Below are 16,441 nucleotides of genomic sequence, written 5' to 3'. Positions count from 1 at the left end.
TGCTAATATACATCTATGCATGTATGCATCTATGCATGTATGCACCTATGCATGTGTCCATCTTTCCATTTATTGATGTATGCATATGTGTTTGCATGTATGCATGTATGCATGTATGCATGTGTGGGTGGATGGATGCGTGTATCCATGTGTGCATGTATGCTTGGGTGCTTGTGTGCATGTGTACATGTGTGCATGACGGACAAATTTATGAACACTGAAATACGGCGTCACAAACTTTTTTTACAATCGACAAGTATGACCGAATCGTTTCAAGTAATAAACTTGGTACGACCAAGTATCGTTCTCCCAAAGGACTCACGGCCTAGTTTAGTTATGTGATTCGTTGATTATTTAAGACTTAAGAACGAAATAATTTGAGTTTAATATGCAAAACAGAAAATAAACATGTATGCATGAATTTGATCAATGGCTAAAACCAAATACAAATACTTCAATGGAATATATGGATGAGTATGTTGTTGGGGTTATCAATTTCATCTTATCCACTCTCATATATTTTAGGAATTCAACATTCTTTTCATCATTATTAATACCACTCTCTAAATTACCTTTCAAGAAGGCTTCTCCCTAATTACGAGTTCATACGATTCCTACATACGTACATATATGCATACACGCATGTGTGCATGTGTGAATGTATTCATAAGTGCATGTTTGCATTTTGCATGCATATGTATACATGTGCATATGTACTTATGTTGGTATGCATGTGTGAATCTATGCATGTTTGCATCTATGCATGTATGCATAGGCATCTGTGCATCTATGCATGTATGCACTTGTGGGTTCATGTATGCATGTGTGCATATGTTTGTATACACGTATGCATGTATGCACGTATGCATGTATGCATGTATGCATATGTGCATTTATGCATGTGTGCATGTGTGCATATGTGCATGTGTACATGTGTGCGTGTATTCATTTGTGTGTGCAAGTGTGCATATGGGTATGTGTGAATGTATTCATATGTGCACATTTATGTATGCTGGTATGCATGTATTAATCTATGCATGGTTGCATCTATGCCTTTATGCATGTGTTGGTTCATGTGTGCATCTATGCATGTGTGCATCTATCAATCTATGCATGTAAGCACGTATGCATCTATGCATTTATGCATGTAAGCTTGTGTGGGTTCATGAATGCAAGCATGTGTATGAATATGCATATGTATGTATGCATGTGTGCCTGTGACATATGTACATGTATGCATGTGTGCCTGTGACATGTGTGCATGTCTGCATGGGTGCATGTATGCTTGTGTGCGTGCGTTCATGTGTGCATGTATGTATGTGTGCATGTATGCTTGTATGCATGTGTGCATGTGTCCATGGGTACATGTATGCAAATATGCATGCGTGTATGTATGCATGTGTGCATGTATGGATTTTTGAATGTGTGCATGAAGAAGCGTACGCATGTGCACGTACGCGTGTGTACTTGTGAGCGTGTGCATGCGTTCATATGTCCATGTGTGCATGTGTGGATGTGTGCATGTGTGCACGTATACATGTCTGCATTTTTCCATTTGTGCATTTTTGCATGTGTGCATGAGTGCATGTATGAATGTATGCATATGTGCACGTTTGAATGAATGCATGTGTGCATGCATTTGGATGCACGTGCATATGGACGAATGTACTTATGCATTTGTGCATCTATGCGTGCAAGCATGTGAGCATCTATGCATGTATGCATGTGTGCGTTCATGTATGCAATTATGCAAGCATGTGTATGAATATTGATAGACAAATTTGTAAGCACCAAAATATGATGTCACAAACTTGTTTCACAATCGGCAAGTATGACCGAATCGTTCAAGTAATAAACTTGGTAAGACCAAGTATCGTTCTTCCCAAAGGACTCACGGCCTAGTTTAGTTGTGTGGTTTGTTGATTAGCTAAGACTTAAGGACGAAATAATTGGATTTTATATGCAAGACTAAAAACTAAACATGTATGCATGAATTGATCAATGGCAAAGACAAAAGATAAACACTTTCAATGGATTATATGAATGAATATGTTGTTGGGGGTCAATTTCATCTCATCCACTCTCATACATTTTAGGAATTCAACATTCAAATCATCATTGTTAATGCCACTCTCTAAAGTACCATTCTAGATGGCTTCTCCCTAATCAAATAGTTCATACAATTCCTAGCATTCCTAATGATTAGTTCATGAGTGCAGGAGCTTAACGACAACCAATATAATATTGTCAGTATAATATTGGGAGAAATTCCCCGGATCTAGACTTCCCCGTACGTGTCCGTATCGACAAAACCAATAATCATGCAATAGAATGAGTTAAACAATGCAAGCATTGAGCAAAGAGGAAAAACCCTAACTAATGATGAAAGAAAGCATAAGTCTTAGATTAAGATGCAAGCATAAATTCCATATATGAGAGCTTCAAGAGATTACATTGATTCCCCAACAAACATACAAGGTTTAGTTCACCATATTCATGGTGAACCTAGATGAACAATGAAAGAATGAAAGAATAAACCCTAAAAAGGTGAAGAGGTAGCCTGAGCATCCAAGATCCTCCTTCAAAGGGGTGGAAGAGAGAGTGTTTGCTTCGTTTCTGCCAAAGATACTAAACCCTAGGACGTGCAAGCCCTTATATACTAATCTAGAGTTACAAAAGATTACAAAAGCCCAAGCCCAAAAAGTGCCGCTCAGCGGTAAATACCGCTCAGCGGTGACTGCGCGTGCCTTTTCTTCCCCTCAGCGGCCAGTTTGCCCCTCAGCGTGACTCCCGCAATCTCCTGAGTGCCGCTCAGCGGTAAATTACCGCTGAGCGGTGCCTTCGACTTCTCGTTTTGCACTCTTTCTTGTCTTTTCTAATGTCACTTCTCTCCTTCTTCACTCTTTTCACTAAATTCACCTTAAAACCTGCACAAAAACACTCAAATCAAGCATAAACCTGTCCAGCTCTCTTATTTCTGAAAATAAAGATAAAAGCATTGATTTCAAGCTAGTTTCTAAGTCTAAAGGTTGCTTTTAGTATCAATTTTAAGCATGAAAATAACAGTTTTTCAACTGTTATCACAACCCCAAACTTAGAACTTTGCTTGTCCTCAAGCAAACAAGATGTAACTCAATCTCCAACCAATTCATATGATAGTTCACTCATTCAAAAATCCTCTTTTTCAAGATAAGTAACAACTTCACTCAAACTTATGACCAAGAGTTCAATCAAGATGTGCACATGCTTTAGTGTTCACAAAGTCATTTAAATTCCAACAAATGCTATTTTTCATGAATGATCAATCAATTAAGCATGGATGTTCATGTGCTTATGGAATATTTCCTCACTTAGATAAAGTGTTTCACTAAACACACAAGTGTATAAGAGGTGTAGTGTTTCGCTCATTCACTCCATTATCACAATGTCACATGAATCAACTTTGCCTTTCATTTTACCACAATCAAAACAATCACAAGCATGCATCATCAAAAGGACTTTTCACTGGCTTATAATGTGGCTGGGCTAACAAGAAAATTGGTTTTTCTGGATCACAAAATCCTTGAGTCAAGAGAATCATAACAACACAATCATCTTATTCATTCCCAACTTGCCTTTTACAATTGCAACTGCATTGAGCTTTACTTCTTTTTCTTTTCTTTTCTTTTTCTTTGCATATTCTTACTTTTTAGCTCTTAGCTCAATGCTTTTTATGTTTTCCCAATAACCCCAAACTTGAACATTTAACAATACCACATAAGATCTTCTACTTAACTCAAGGTAAAGATTTTCAATCAAAGGTTTCAAGTGTATGTTCAAGGCTAAGGGTTCAAAGGATAGAACACAAAGTGTTCTCTTTTAGTAAGCTAACTTTATGAATTTGGCCAATAAAAAGGTTCCAACAAATGGCCTTGATCACATGATGCAAAACAAGCAATTGATTCAATCATAGAAAACCTGGGCAAAATCATTCATGCTTTCAAAGTAGTAGCATTCAATTATACCAAAAACTCTGGAGCTCAAAACCTCACATATAAGCTCATTCACATTTGACATACACATCCTGCTTAATCTCACAACCACAATCATAATTTCATGCATTTGTTCACAAAGCTTGTGAATCACCTGTATAAGCATTTTAATGTGCACATCTATCTCAACATCAATCAATCACTAAACATCATCAAGTAGTACTTATCACACAATCACAGTTAATAGCAAACCATCACACAAACCAGGTTTTCAAAAGAGTACATCAAACCCTAATCTAAAAACAAAAACAAATGAGTTCAGAAAACTTAAACCACAAAAGCATAATCATTTGATAGCATTCATCAGTAAATGCTATCTCAGCTCCTCATCAGTCTGAGCTCTCTGTATCTTCCTCTTCCTCCTCATCTTCATCTTCATCAAATGCATCCTCCTCCTCATCTTCATCTTCTTCCATATCTCTAGCTGAAGCTTCAGCTCCTTCATGCAATGGTTCTTCTGGCCAAGCTACCACATTATGGAATTCATCCATAGTCCACCTGTGTGCTGGAGGGGTATCATACATCCCCACTATCATCTCGGCCGTGGCCACCTGCCCTCTATGGATGGACTGCAACTGAGCACCTATAAGAGACATATACATGTCTCTCATCTGAAATGGTTCTGCTTCATGTGTATCCGCAGATGTCCGGCTCTGTGCTGGCCCTCTACGAGCCTGGCGTGGTGGAACTGGCTGAGCTGCCTCCTCACCTCCACAGTACTGTCTGTAATAGGCCTCATCTATAGCTTTTCTTGGCCTCTCAAATGGTGGAACAGAAGTATCCACCCCAGCTTGTTTGCAAAGGTGAGTGATCAAAGAAGGATGTCCCAGTGGTGCTTTGTTGTTTGAGGTGTTAGCACACACACTGATCTCATCAGCTATCACCTGCCCAATATTGACATTCAAGTTTCTGATAGCACAGTAGATGAATAGTGCCCTGCTGAGAGTAATATCTGACACATGTGAACATGGCTGGATGTTGGCATGAGAAAATGCCATCCAATACTTTGCAAGAGGAGTCAAATCTGTCCTCCTAATGTTAACCACCGCGCCAGATCTATTCCTTTGGAAGTGTCCTCCAGGTATACACAGTACTCTCTCAACATCCTCAAAGTCAGCACCTTCCTCCATGCTAAGAGCAAACTGACATTGCTCACCAGCCCACACAGTATCCAGGAAGTTGTTGATAGATTCAGGATCAAACCTGATAGCATGGCCTCTGACATAGCCCAAATAATGCTCAGCTGGATGACCACCAATCTTCTTTGCATTGGTGTAGAATTCCTTGACCACAACTATGTTGGCAGGTGCTGGATAAGTGGCTAGCTTTCCCCAATCATTCCCTAACACTTGCTCTCCAAATTGAGGAGCTAAGTTAGGTATCATTCCAACCTTTCTCTCCATTAGAAGTCTTCTGTCCTGAACCACCCTAAAGTGCTTCTCATGTTTCCTAGAGAGGAACCTGCCATTATGGGGCTGCTCTGGTTCCTTTTCCTTTCTCTTGGTTGCCATGGTTTTCAATCTCTTTCCTGAAGAGGATGCCATTCCTGCATTCAAAACACAAACCAAAACCACAGAACATGATGTTAATCATTAGTAAAACACAGAACACAACTCCTTTCGAAGCTAAACCACCGCTGAGGGCCAGAATTTCCCCTCAGCGCCACCAGTATCACACGCAAAACCAGAAAAACCAAATCTGGCAGAGTGCCGCTCAGCGGTAAATGCCGCTCAGCGGTGACCTGCAGATTTTTGCAAATCTCGTTTTAAAACTGTCCTAACTCCACCCAAATGCAATTTTCAGTTTTCCAGTTCATAATCAAGCAGTTTAATCGGTTCAAATATCAAGTATATCATCAAATCATGCATAGAAATCAAAATCCCTAACTATTCATGCTTTGACAACCACATTCAAATTCAAGAACCCTAGAATGAACCAAATGCATTTTACTTACTTGGGTGGAGATGCTAGATGATATGAGAATGCTTCCAAACTAGAATGCTCTCTTCCAACCCCAAACTTTGATGGCACACTAGTGAAAAAGTGAGTGAAAGAGAGATTTTCTAAAGAGGGAAGAGTAAAAAGATGTGCAAAACCTAAGAGAAGATATGTGGAAGTGTTTGTGCAGAGAAGGGCTTGAAAGAATGTAAAAACGCGCAGCTTAGGGTTTAAAAATACCCCAATGGGCTCGGGTTCCGCTAAGGGGAACTTAAGCCCATCTGCGATAATACCGCTCAGCGGTAATTGCCGCTCAGCGGCACTTTCGTGATGTGCCCTTCTCCTTCTTTTCTTGACCTACGTGCCTTCCCTACATGTCCCTCATAGGTTCCCTGCAATTCAATGTTAAAAATGCTTATGCAAATCCTAACTAAAAATAAATAAACAAAAACAATCAATCAACTGGGTTGCCTCCCAGGTAGCGCTTGTTTAACGTCACGAGCCTGACCCAAAATCCACCAACACCCATCAGTAGGTGTTTCAAACTTACCAGCACCCATCAGTAGGTGCAAAATTTCTTACCAACACCCATCAGTAGGTGTTACAACATTGTATCCTTCAGTAGATACTTAACCACCTAGCATCCTTCAGTAGATGCTAAATTCAACAAAATATTTACAGAATAATGTTCACAAATTAAACCAAATCAAAATTAAAAGTTTTTCAATCACTGGGTTGCCTCCCAGCAAGCGCTCTTTTAACGTCATTAGCTTGACCCAATAAAGTTCATGTTCCATCTTCTGTATAGTTGATGTAGTCTTTCCACCAACTTCTCAACTGCTTCCTTTGGACTGTTTTGGTTCTCCTAGAATGTGGAGACTCTATCTCTATCATCTCCTTTTCTTTGAAGCCCTTCACAACCCACAACTTGTTCTTGAGTCTCACAGGTGTGCCAAGTTGGAGTTCTCTCTTCTTCCAGTCCCTAGGAATCTCTTCTCCTTTTCCAGTTTCTTCTTCATCCTTGGGTACCTGAAACAACAAACAATGGTTACCTGATACCTCAAGATTTTCATCTTGACTTCTAGTCATGGGTGCATCTTGAAATGCAGCTTTATAACTAGCCTCTTCCTCCTTTGCTTGTGTTTCATCTTTGAAGACATCCACCACCACTCTCTCCTCTCTGTCTTGGAGCACCACTATACCTTCATGTACATCAATGATGGCCCTGGCCGTTTTCATAAACGGTCTTCCAAGTATGATAGGTATCTTCTCGGTCTCCATCTTCATCACCACAAAGTCTGCTAAAAACTGGAGTTTGCCAACACAAACTATAATATCCTCAGCAATCCCACATGGCTCCTTTGAAGATCCATCGGCCATTACTAGATTAACCTTTACAGGTTTCACTTTAACATTGCCAATTTGCTCCAGTAACGAATAAGGTATCAAGTTAACACTTGAACCTAAATCAAGGAGAGCTTTCTTCACCTGTTTCTTCCCTATAGTGCAAGGGATAGAAAAACTACCTGGATCTGGTGCTTTAGGGGGGAATGACTCTTGCTTAACAGTTATACACTCCTTTGCCTCATCATCTCTACGTCTTTTCTTTGTAGAGATTTCTTCATTAGATTTAGTGTAAACCGTAATCTGTTGTAAAATCTGTTCCCAAGGTGCATCATTATCCACCATTTTGAATAATTCTGTGAAGTCTTGATGGAAAGGAAAAGTGCTTTTGCTCTCTTCTGCGTCTTTTCTTTGTTCTGTATCTAACTCAACTTTCTCATCATCAACACTCTCAACCACTTTGCACTCTTCTCTGGGGTTAACTTCAGTATTAGCCCCAAAATTTCTGTCGGGTCTTTCTTCCAATCGCTTGATAATCTGACCCATTTGAATCTCCCAATTCTTTATCGCAGCTTCAGTGCTCTTTTGAGAAGATTCAGTTTTCTGTATAAATTGATTAAGAGTTTCTTCCAACCTTGTTTGCCTTTCATTAAGCGCAGATAATTGTTGCCACAAGGTTGGTTGCTGCTGCTGCTTGTTATATTGATTCGACTGCCCAGTTTGTCCTTGGCCAATGCTTGGATGTGGTTTCCACCCTTGATTGTAATTCCCTTGGCGGTATGGAAACTGATTAGCCATGAAATTAACATCCTCCACGGCTTCCACTGGCAACGCACATTGACCATTGATATGGTCACCTCCACATAGTTCGCATAACTGGGTTTGTACCTGTGCAGCAGATTTCAACTCTTTAGGTAATTGTGCAAGAGTTTTAGTCAGAGTCTCCAGCTGTTGAGTTAAAATTTTGTTCTGAGCTAGCAAGGCATCATGGGTTTGTAATTGCAGAACCCCTCTTTGTTGCGTAGGGGCTCCTCTCTCACTGTGTAGCTCATTGTCACTTGTAGCCATATTTTCAATAATGTCAGTTGCTTCCTCTGGAGTCTTCCATTTGATATTGCCTCCAGCTGAGGCATCCAGCATCATCTTGGTTTGTGAACCAAGCCCTCCAAGGAAAGTTAGGACTACTTCTTGATCTTCGAAACCATGCGTGGGAGTTTTGCGTAACAAGCTTTTATACCTGTCCCATGCATGTCCAAGTGACTCCTCCATGCCCTGCTTGAATGACGAAATCTCTTGCTTTCCTTTGGTCACCTTTGATTGTGGAAAGTACTTGTTTAGAAATTTTGTGACCACTGCTTCCCACTCTGTGAAACTTTCTTCTGGAAAAGAGTTTAACCAAAGCTTAGCATTGCCCCCCAATGAGAAGGGAAACAAGCTAAGTTTGATAGCTTCGTCTGGCACCCCATTAATCTTGACCGTGTTGCAGATCTCATTGAAAGTTGTAAGGTGCTCATATGGGCTTTCATGAGATAACCCATTAAATTGATTACTCTTCACCAGTTGAATTAATGCTGGCTTGACCTCCATGTTGGCTGCATTGACTCTAGGTCTAGCTATGCTGTTAAAGTGTTGAGGTCCAGCAAGATTGGTGTAATCTGCAAGAGTTCTTCTAGCATTGTTATTCTCCATACTTCTTGTGCTGTGAACAGAACCTTGTGGTGATGTTTGGAGGAGAGTTTCTGGAGAAGGGAAAAGTTCTCTGGACGTTCTGATTCTTCTCCTCCTTCTACTCTCGTCTAGCCCTTCAAAGAGTGGTTCTGTTGTTTTCTTGCTTCTAGTCCGAATTGCTTCCTGCATACACAAGAAAACAAAACCCTAGAAAAGATTTGTTAGCACAAAAAGATATAGAAGAAGATATAAATTCAGAAGATAGAAAGATTTAGAAGATAGAAACAGATAGATAAAATAAAATAAAACCTAATCTAAAAAAAATATAAAATCTAATCTAATCTAAAAGATAGAATAAAATCTAACCTAACCTAAAAAGATAAAATAAAATAAAATAAAATCTAACCTAACCTAAAAGATAAAATCAAATAAAAACAAAAAAATAAAAACAGAAATTCAAAAAGTCAAAGATAATCAATAATCACACAAATTAACCAGTTAAACCACGAGTCCCCGGCAACGGCGCCAAAAACTTGATAGACAAATTTGTAAGCACCAAAATATGATGTCACAAACTTGTTTCACAATCGGCAAGTATGACCGAATCGTTCAAGTAATAAACTTGGTAAGACCAAGTATCGTTCTTCCCAAAGGACTCACGGCCTAGTTTAGTTGTGTGGTTTGTTGATTAGCTAAGACTTAAGGACGAAATAATTGGATTTTATATGCAAGACTAAAAACTAAACATGTATGCATGAATTGATCAATGGCAAAGACAAAAGATAAACACTTTCAATGGATTATATGAATGAATATGTTGTTGGGGGTCAATTTCATCTCATCCACTCTCATACATTTTAGGAATTCAACATTCAAATCATCATTGTTAATGCCACTCTCTAAAGTACCATTCTAGATGGCTTCTCCCTAATCAAATAGTTCATACAATTCCTAGCATTCCTAATGATTAGTTCATGAGTGCAGGAGCTTAACGACAACCAATATAATATTGTCAGTATAATATTGGGAGAAATTCCCCGGATCTAGACTTCCCCGTACGTGTCCGTATCGACAAAACCAATAATCATGCAATAGAATGAGTTAAACAATGCAAGCATTGAGCAAAGAGGAAAAACCCTAACTAATGATGAAAGAAAGCATAAGTCTTAGATTAAGATGCAAGCATAAATTCCATATATGAGAGCTTCAAGAGATTACATTGATTCCCCAACAAACATACAAGGTTTAGTTCACCATATTCATGGTGAACCTAGATGAACAATGAAAGAATGAAAGAATAAACCCTAAAAAGGTGAAGAGGTAGCCTGAGCATCCAAGATCCTCCTTCAAAGGGGTGGAAGAGAGAGTGTTTGCTTCGTTTCTGCCAAAGATACTAAACCCTAGGACGTGCAAGCCCTTATATACTAATCTAGAGTTACAAAAGATTACAAAAGCCCAAGCCCAAAAAGTGCCGCTCAGCGGTAAATACCGCTCAGCGGTGACTGCGCGTGCCTTTTCTTCCCCTCAGCGGCCAGTTTGCCCCTCAGCGTGACTCCCGCAATCTCCTGAGTGCCGCTCAGCGGTAAATTACCGCTGAGCGGTGCCTTCGACTTCTCGTTTTGCACTCTTTCTTGTCTTTTCTAATGTCACTTCTCTCCTTCTTCACTCTTTTCACTAAATTCACCTTAAAACCTGCACAAAAACACTCAAATCAAGCATAAACCTGTCCAGCTCTCTTATTTCTGAAAATAAAGATAAAAGCATTGATTTCAAGCTAGTTTCTAAGTCTAAAGGTTGCTTTTAGTATCAATTTTAAGCATGAAAATAACAGTTTTTCAACTGTTATCACAACCCCAAACTTAGAACTTTGCTTGTCCTCAAGCAAACAAGATGTAACTCAATCTCCAACCAATTCATATGATAGTTCACTCATTCAAAAATCCTCTTTTTCAAGATAAGTAACAACTTCACTCAAACTTATGACCAAGAGTTCAATCAAGATGTGCACATGCTTTAGTGTTCACAAAGTCATTTAAATTCCAACAAATGCTATTTTTCATGAATGATCAATCAATTAAGCATGGATGTTCATGTGCTTATGGAATATTTCCTCACTTAGATAAAGTGTTTCACTAAACACACAAGTGTATAAGAGGTGTAGTGTTTCGCTCATTCACTCCACTATCACAATGTCACATGAATCAACTTTGCCTTTCATTTTACCACAATCAAAACAATCACAAGCATGTATGCATGTGTGCATGTATGCATGTGCATGTATGCATGTGTGCATGTGTACTTGTTTGCATCTCTGCGTTTACATTTGCATGTAAGCGTGTGTGCGTGTATGCGACTGTGTATGTGTGCATGTGTAGATGTATGCATGTGTAGATTTATGCGTGTGTGGATGTATGCAAGTGTGCATGGGTGCATGTGTCCATGTGGGCATGTGTGGATTTATGCCAATGTGCATTTATGCATGTGTGGATGTATGCATGTGTGAATAGGTGCATGTGTGCATGTGCATGTATGCATACGTGCACGTATGCATGGATGTGTATGCATTTGCATGTATGCATGTATGCATGTATGCATATGTGCAATTATGCTTGAGTGCATGTGTGCATCTATGCATGTGTGCATGTGTACATGTGTGCATGTATACATCTATGCATATGTGCATCTATGCATGTATGCATGTATGTACATGTGAGCGTGTGTGCATGTGAGCGTGTGTGCATGTGTTCATGTGTTCATGTGTGCATGTCTGGATGTCTACATGTGTGCACGTATACATCTTTGTATTTGTGCATTTGTTCTTGTCTTCATGTATGTATGGTTGCATGTATGAATGTATGCATATCTGCATGTTTGCATGTATGCATGTGCGCATGCATGTGTATGTACCTGTGAGCGTGTGTGCATATGGCCATGTGTGCACGGGTGCAAGTGTTCATTGGTGCATGTTTGCATGTGTTTATGTATGAATGTGTACACATGTTTGAATGTGTGCATGAATAAACGTATGCATGTGCTTGTATGCATGTGTACATGTGAGCGTGTGTGCATGTGTTCATGTGTCCTTGTATGCATGTGTGGATGTGTACATGTGTGCACGTATACATCTTTGTATTTGTGCATTTGTGCATGTCTTCATGTATGTATCGTTGCATGTATGAATGTATGCATATCTGCATGTTTGCATGTATGCATGTGTGCATGCATGTGTATGCATGTGCATATGTACGTATGCAGTTATGCATGTGTACATCTATGCATCTATGTGTACTAGCATGTCTGCATCTATGTATGTATACAGGTAAGCATGTGTGGGTTCATCTATGCATGTGTGCCAGCGTGTGTATTAATATGCATATGTATGTATGCATGTATGCATGTATTTATATGTGCATGTATGGTTGTATGCATGTGTGAATGTGTGCTTGTATGCATGTGTGCGTTTGCATGTGCAAGTAATCGTGTGTGCATTGTACGTGTGTGCATGTGTTCATGTATGCATGTGTGGATTTATGCGTGTGTGCATGTATGCATGTGTGGATTTATGCGTGTGTGCATGTATGCATGTGCGCATGGGTGCATGTTGTCATATGTGCATATGTGCATATGTGCATTGTTGCATGTATGAATGTATGCATATGTGCATGTTTGCATGTATCCATGTGCGCATGCATATGATTGCATGTGTATATGTACGTATGTAGGTATGCATGTGTGCATGACTGCATCTATGCATGTATGCTTGTGTGAATGTATGCATGTATGCATGAAAGCATGTGTGGGTTCATGTATGCATGTGTGCAAGCATGTGTATTGTATCACTAGTACAGTCAGGCGAAACGACAGCGGTTGTTTTTCCTTATAGGTTGCGGTTCTCGAACCGAGGCATATTCAGGCGAGGCAAAAAGTGTACTACTTTTGGCCTCGGGTGTGAACCGAGTCATTAAGGTAGAGGATTTGGCATCGGTTTAACCATAACCGAAGCAGTAGAGTTTTTGATTTTTTTTTTCGAAGGACTATATGCCTCGGTTTAGGGGAATCGAGGCGGTAGAGTTTTTTTTTTCCGCAAAACTTTCTGCTTCTGGTGTGGTCATAACCGAGATTGTAAGGTGCTTTTCTACCTCTATTTTGACATGAACTGAGGCATATATCCTTGTTTTTTTAAAAAAAAATGAGGTCTGTTTCTACAACATTCCCATCAACAGAAACAAACCTGCATATATATATTTACAGCCAGAACAGTCCAGAATAATCCAGAAACGTATATTTTGAATGAAAATTATAATAAAACATAAATACATTCAACTGAATCATAAATCAACTTCTTATAAGCATAAATCAATCCAATTATAATCATAAATCAAGTTTGAAGCATAAATCAATGTAATGTACAAAGTTAAACGAATAATAATGTAGAAAAGCATCAAACAACTTAGAAACATAAACTTAGAACTTACTATATCCTAATATCTACTACATACTATTATATAAATGAATTACATATTTAGCTAGTGGTTTCCTCACAAGTTGAAGTGACTTCTCTGGAATTGGAGCAGTCCTATTGAATCTCTGCATAAAATACAATGATTTCAATTAGTGTATTTGAAAGCTAAAATATAGGGAAAATAAAATTGAAACCTAAATAATACCGTTTCCCATCCACTGGTGTAATGTGCACGAATAATGGTCATCATCCAAAACATGACGTAGTAACCACATTCATATGACCCCGTTTGTATATTACACTACAATATATCATCATGGGTATAAAATGTTAAGTAACATCATTTGAATGGAACCAAATGTAACAAAGTATGGACAAAAATACCAAACCTTAAGGGCAACCCATGCAAGCTTTTTAGCTGTAGCAGTAGATCTCCCAGATAACATCATCTGTGTTGCAAGGGAACTACTAAAAACAATTCCTTTAGCATACATTTATATAACAAAAAAGTCGAAACATTAAGATTCTTACCAATCTACTACATGTCTAAGAGGGCTGGGAGGAGACTTCTGCAATGAACAAAACAAAACAGCAGTGTTCTCTAGTATGGAGATCACAAGTAGCTGCCAATGACACCTGAAATTGGTAATAACTTATGAATCATATACCAAAATTAATAAATGAATGTGTTGAAGTTAACAAACTTCACTTACCCATGTATATAAGGGATCAAATATATCTCCTTCCCCATTCCAAAGCAGGTGGTGATGTATGTTTGGATATCATCAAATTTATTTCTTTCATGAGTCATAGAGGGGTCAATGAACCCATATACATCGTTGAACCCCTTCTTGTTACTAACATCAAACATATACCTAAAATGAAGAAATAATCTGACATAAGTAAGTTGATAAAATAGAATTATATAAAAAAGTTTTCATAAACTTACATCATCCACAGCTGAATGAGTGTAATATTAATTTCTTCTCTACCCGACGCAAGCTCCCTAACATCTTGATGATGCAAGTACAATGGGATCTGAGCTTCTCTTCCAAATGTAGTAGAATCCCAGTGTACATTCATCGGCGCATCTGAAATGATTTTAGCAAGCTCGTCTAACGCACCAAGAGGGTCATCCTCAGATAAATGAGTCTTCTTCGGTGTAGGACTTCCCTCTTGACCTATTTGCTGTTAAATGCAAAAATGGTTATGCTATAACGTCAATTAGAGGTAAATATTAAAATTGAGAAGTATATAGTACGAGTATTTATCGGGGGATTAGATACATCACCAACCAAATGTCTAGGTCAGGCGACAAAGGACTTAAATGCTTCTTCCACAGTGAAGAACTCATCAGTTGGCACAGGAAGAACGACATCTGCTATGACAACTTCATCCACTGTGACCTTGAACTCATCTTCTGAAAGTTGTACACCATGCACTACAGTGGTTGTCTCATAAATTGTACCACGAGCCACTAGCATGGTCCCAGTATCAGAAAGAATATATAACTGACATGGACGAGTTTCATCCATGTCGTCCCCCAGGGCACCGGCAGTTGAACAACTTCCTTTACCGCTTCTACCTGTCAAATTAAATGTTAGGTTATGCAAAAAGTAATTTAGTAACCAAAAATAAATAAGTTTACCTATAGGGGGCACAACATGTTCTGCTACAAGAGATGGCGGAGGACGATTGCCATAATCCTCATAATGCTGTTGGAACTGGTATGCAACCATTTCAGCAACTTCATCATACAACTCTGCCAGAACCTTCTTTGTGATCTCCTGCGTCATCTCTTTTCTTATGTCCTCCTTCATCTTTTCGTATGAATATGGACGCGAGGAAGACCCAAAAAATTGTCGTATGCCTATGCTGGTCCCAGCACCACGCACCCGTCCTGGGTGCTCAGGTCGTCCAATAGCTGTGGCAAGAATATATTGACAACCTTTTTGTGTGAATTGACCTTGGGAGCTCTGCTCAACCAAGGAGTCTTGTCACATAACAAAAGTTCAAAATCATTAGAAAGATCTATGTAATAAATATAACAAAGTTAATGTAAAAATATCAGAAATGACATCTTACAATTCTTTCAGATATTTCTCTGGCAGACTCGGAAGTGTAGGAGCCCGATGGTCTTATACGGGCTAACTTCCACTTCTCGTGCTGAGATGGTGGTGAAGGAGGAGGAGGAGGGTCACCACCCTCAGTAAGTGGAAGTCTACTATCTGACTTCTGCTTCATTATTTTTTCTTCAAGCTTCCTATATCCACCACGAGACAGTAGGTGTGGATTTCTATTCTGAGCGCTTATTCCCTCTGCGTTTGACCTTTTTTCCTGTGACAAAATGAAACAATTGTCATAGTAGAGAATTATGAATGATGAATGGAATGATTTTACTGCACTTACCTGCCACGTCTCGGATGAACGAAGCTCTACAAACTGACGCCATGTTTCTTCGTCAATTGCTGAATATTGGGAACATGGATTTTCATTACTTTTTGGTCCAAATATATATCTAGACGTCAATTTTGTCTTAAACCCTCGAAATCTTTCTGCAATTGCAGATAAACATCTATTCCTTAAGCTCTCGACGTTTGGCATATCAAATGTTATCTGCAACAAAGAAAGTAATAACCTTATATCAATACTGATTTATCAATATAATGAATATAGAATTTAGAGCAATATTTCTTAACTTACCAAAAGATCTTGCCAGATAAGATTCCGATGAGCCTCAGAAACATGGTCAAAGATGGAGTAAGTATAGAGATACGATCACGTGCTAGTACTCCAAGGTAAGACCTAAATACATCTGCATTTGGGCCAGATGCAACTCCAGTGACCACGTCATTAATGACAGGTGTCCTCTCACCTGCATTTCTTCTAAGTATAAGTTGTCGTAACCTCGTTGCTCCTCTCGTCCGTCTAGAAGTGGTGGGGACTTCATCGCCTGACGAATGAGGTGACTCAACCATATATCTATCACAATAAATAA

Source organism: Vigna angularis, chromosome 10 (assembly GCF_016808095.1).
Source record: "Vigna angularis cultivar LongXiaoDou No.4 chromosome 10, ASM1680809v1, whole genome shotgun sequence".
Classification (NCBI taxonomy): domain Eukaryota; kingdom Viridiplantae; phylum Streptophyta; class Magnoliopsida; order Fabales; family Fabaceae; genus Vigna; species Vigna angularis.
The sequence above is the reverse complement of the archived record's forward strand: the minus strand, read 5'-3'. Positions refer to the sequence as shown.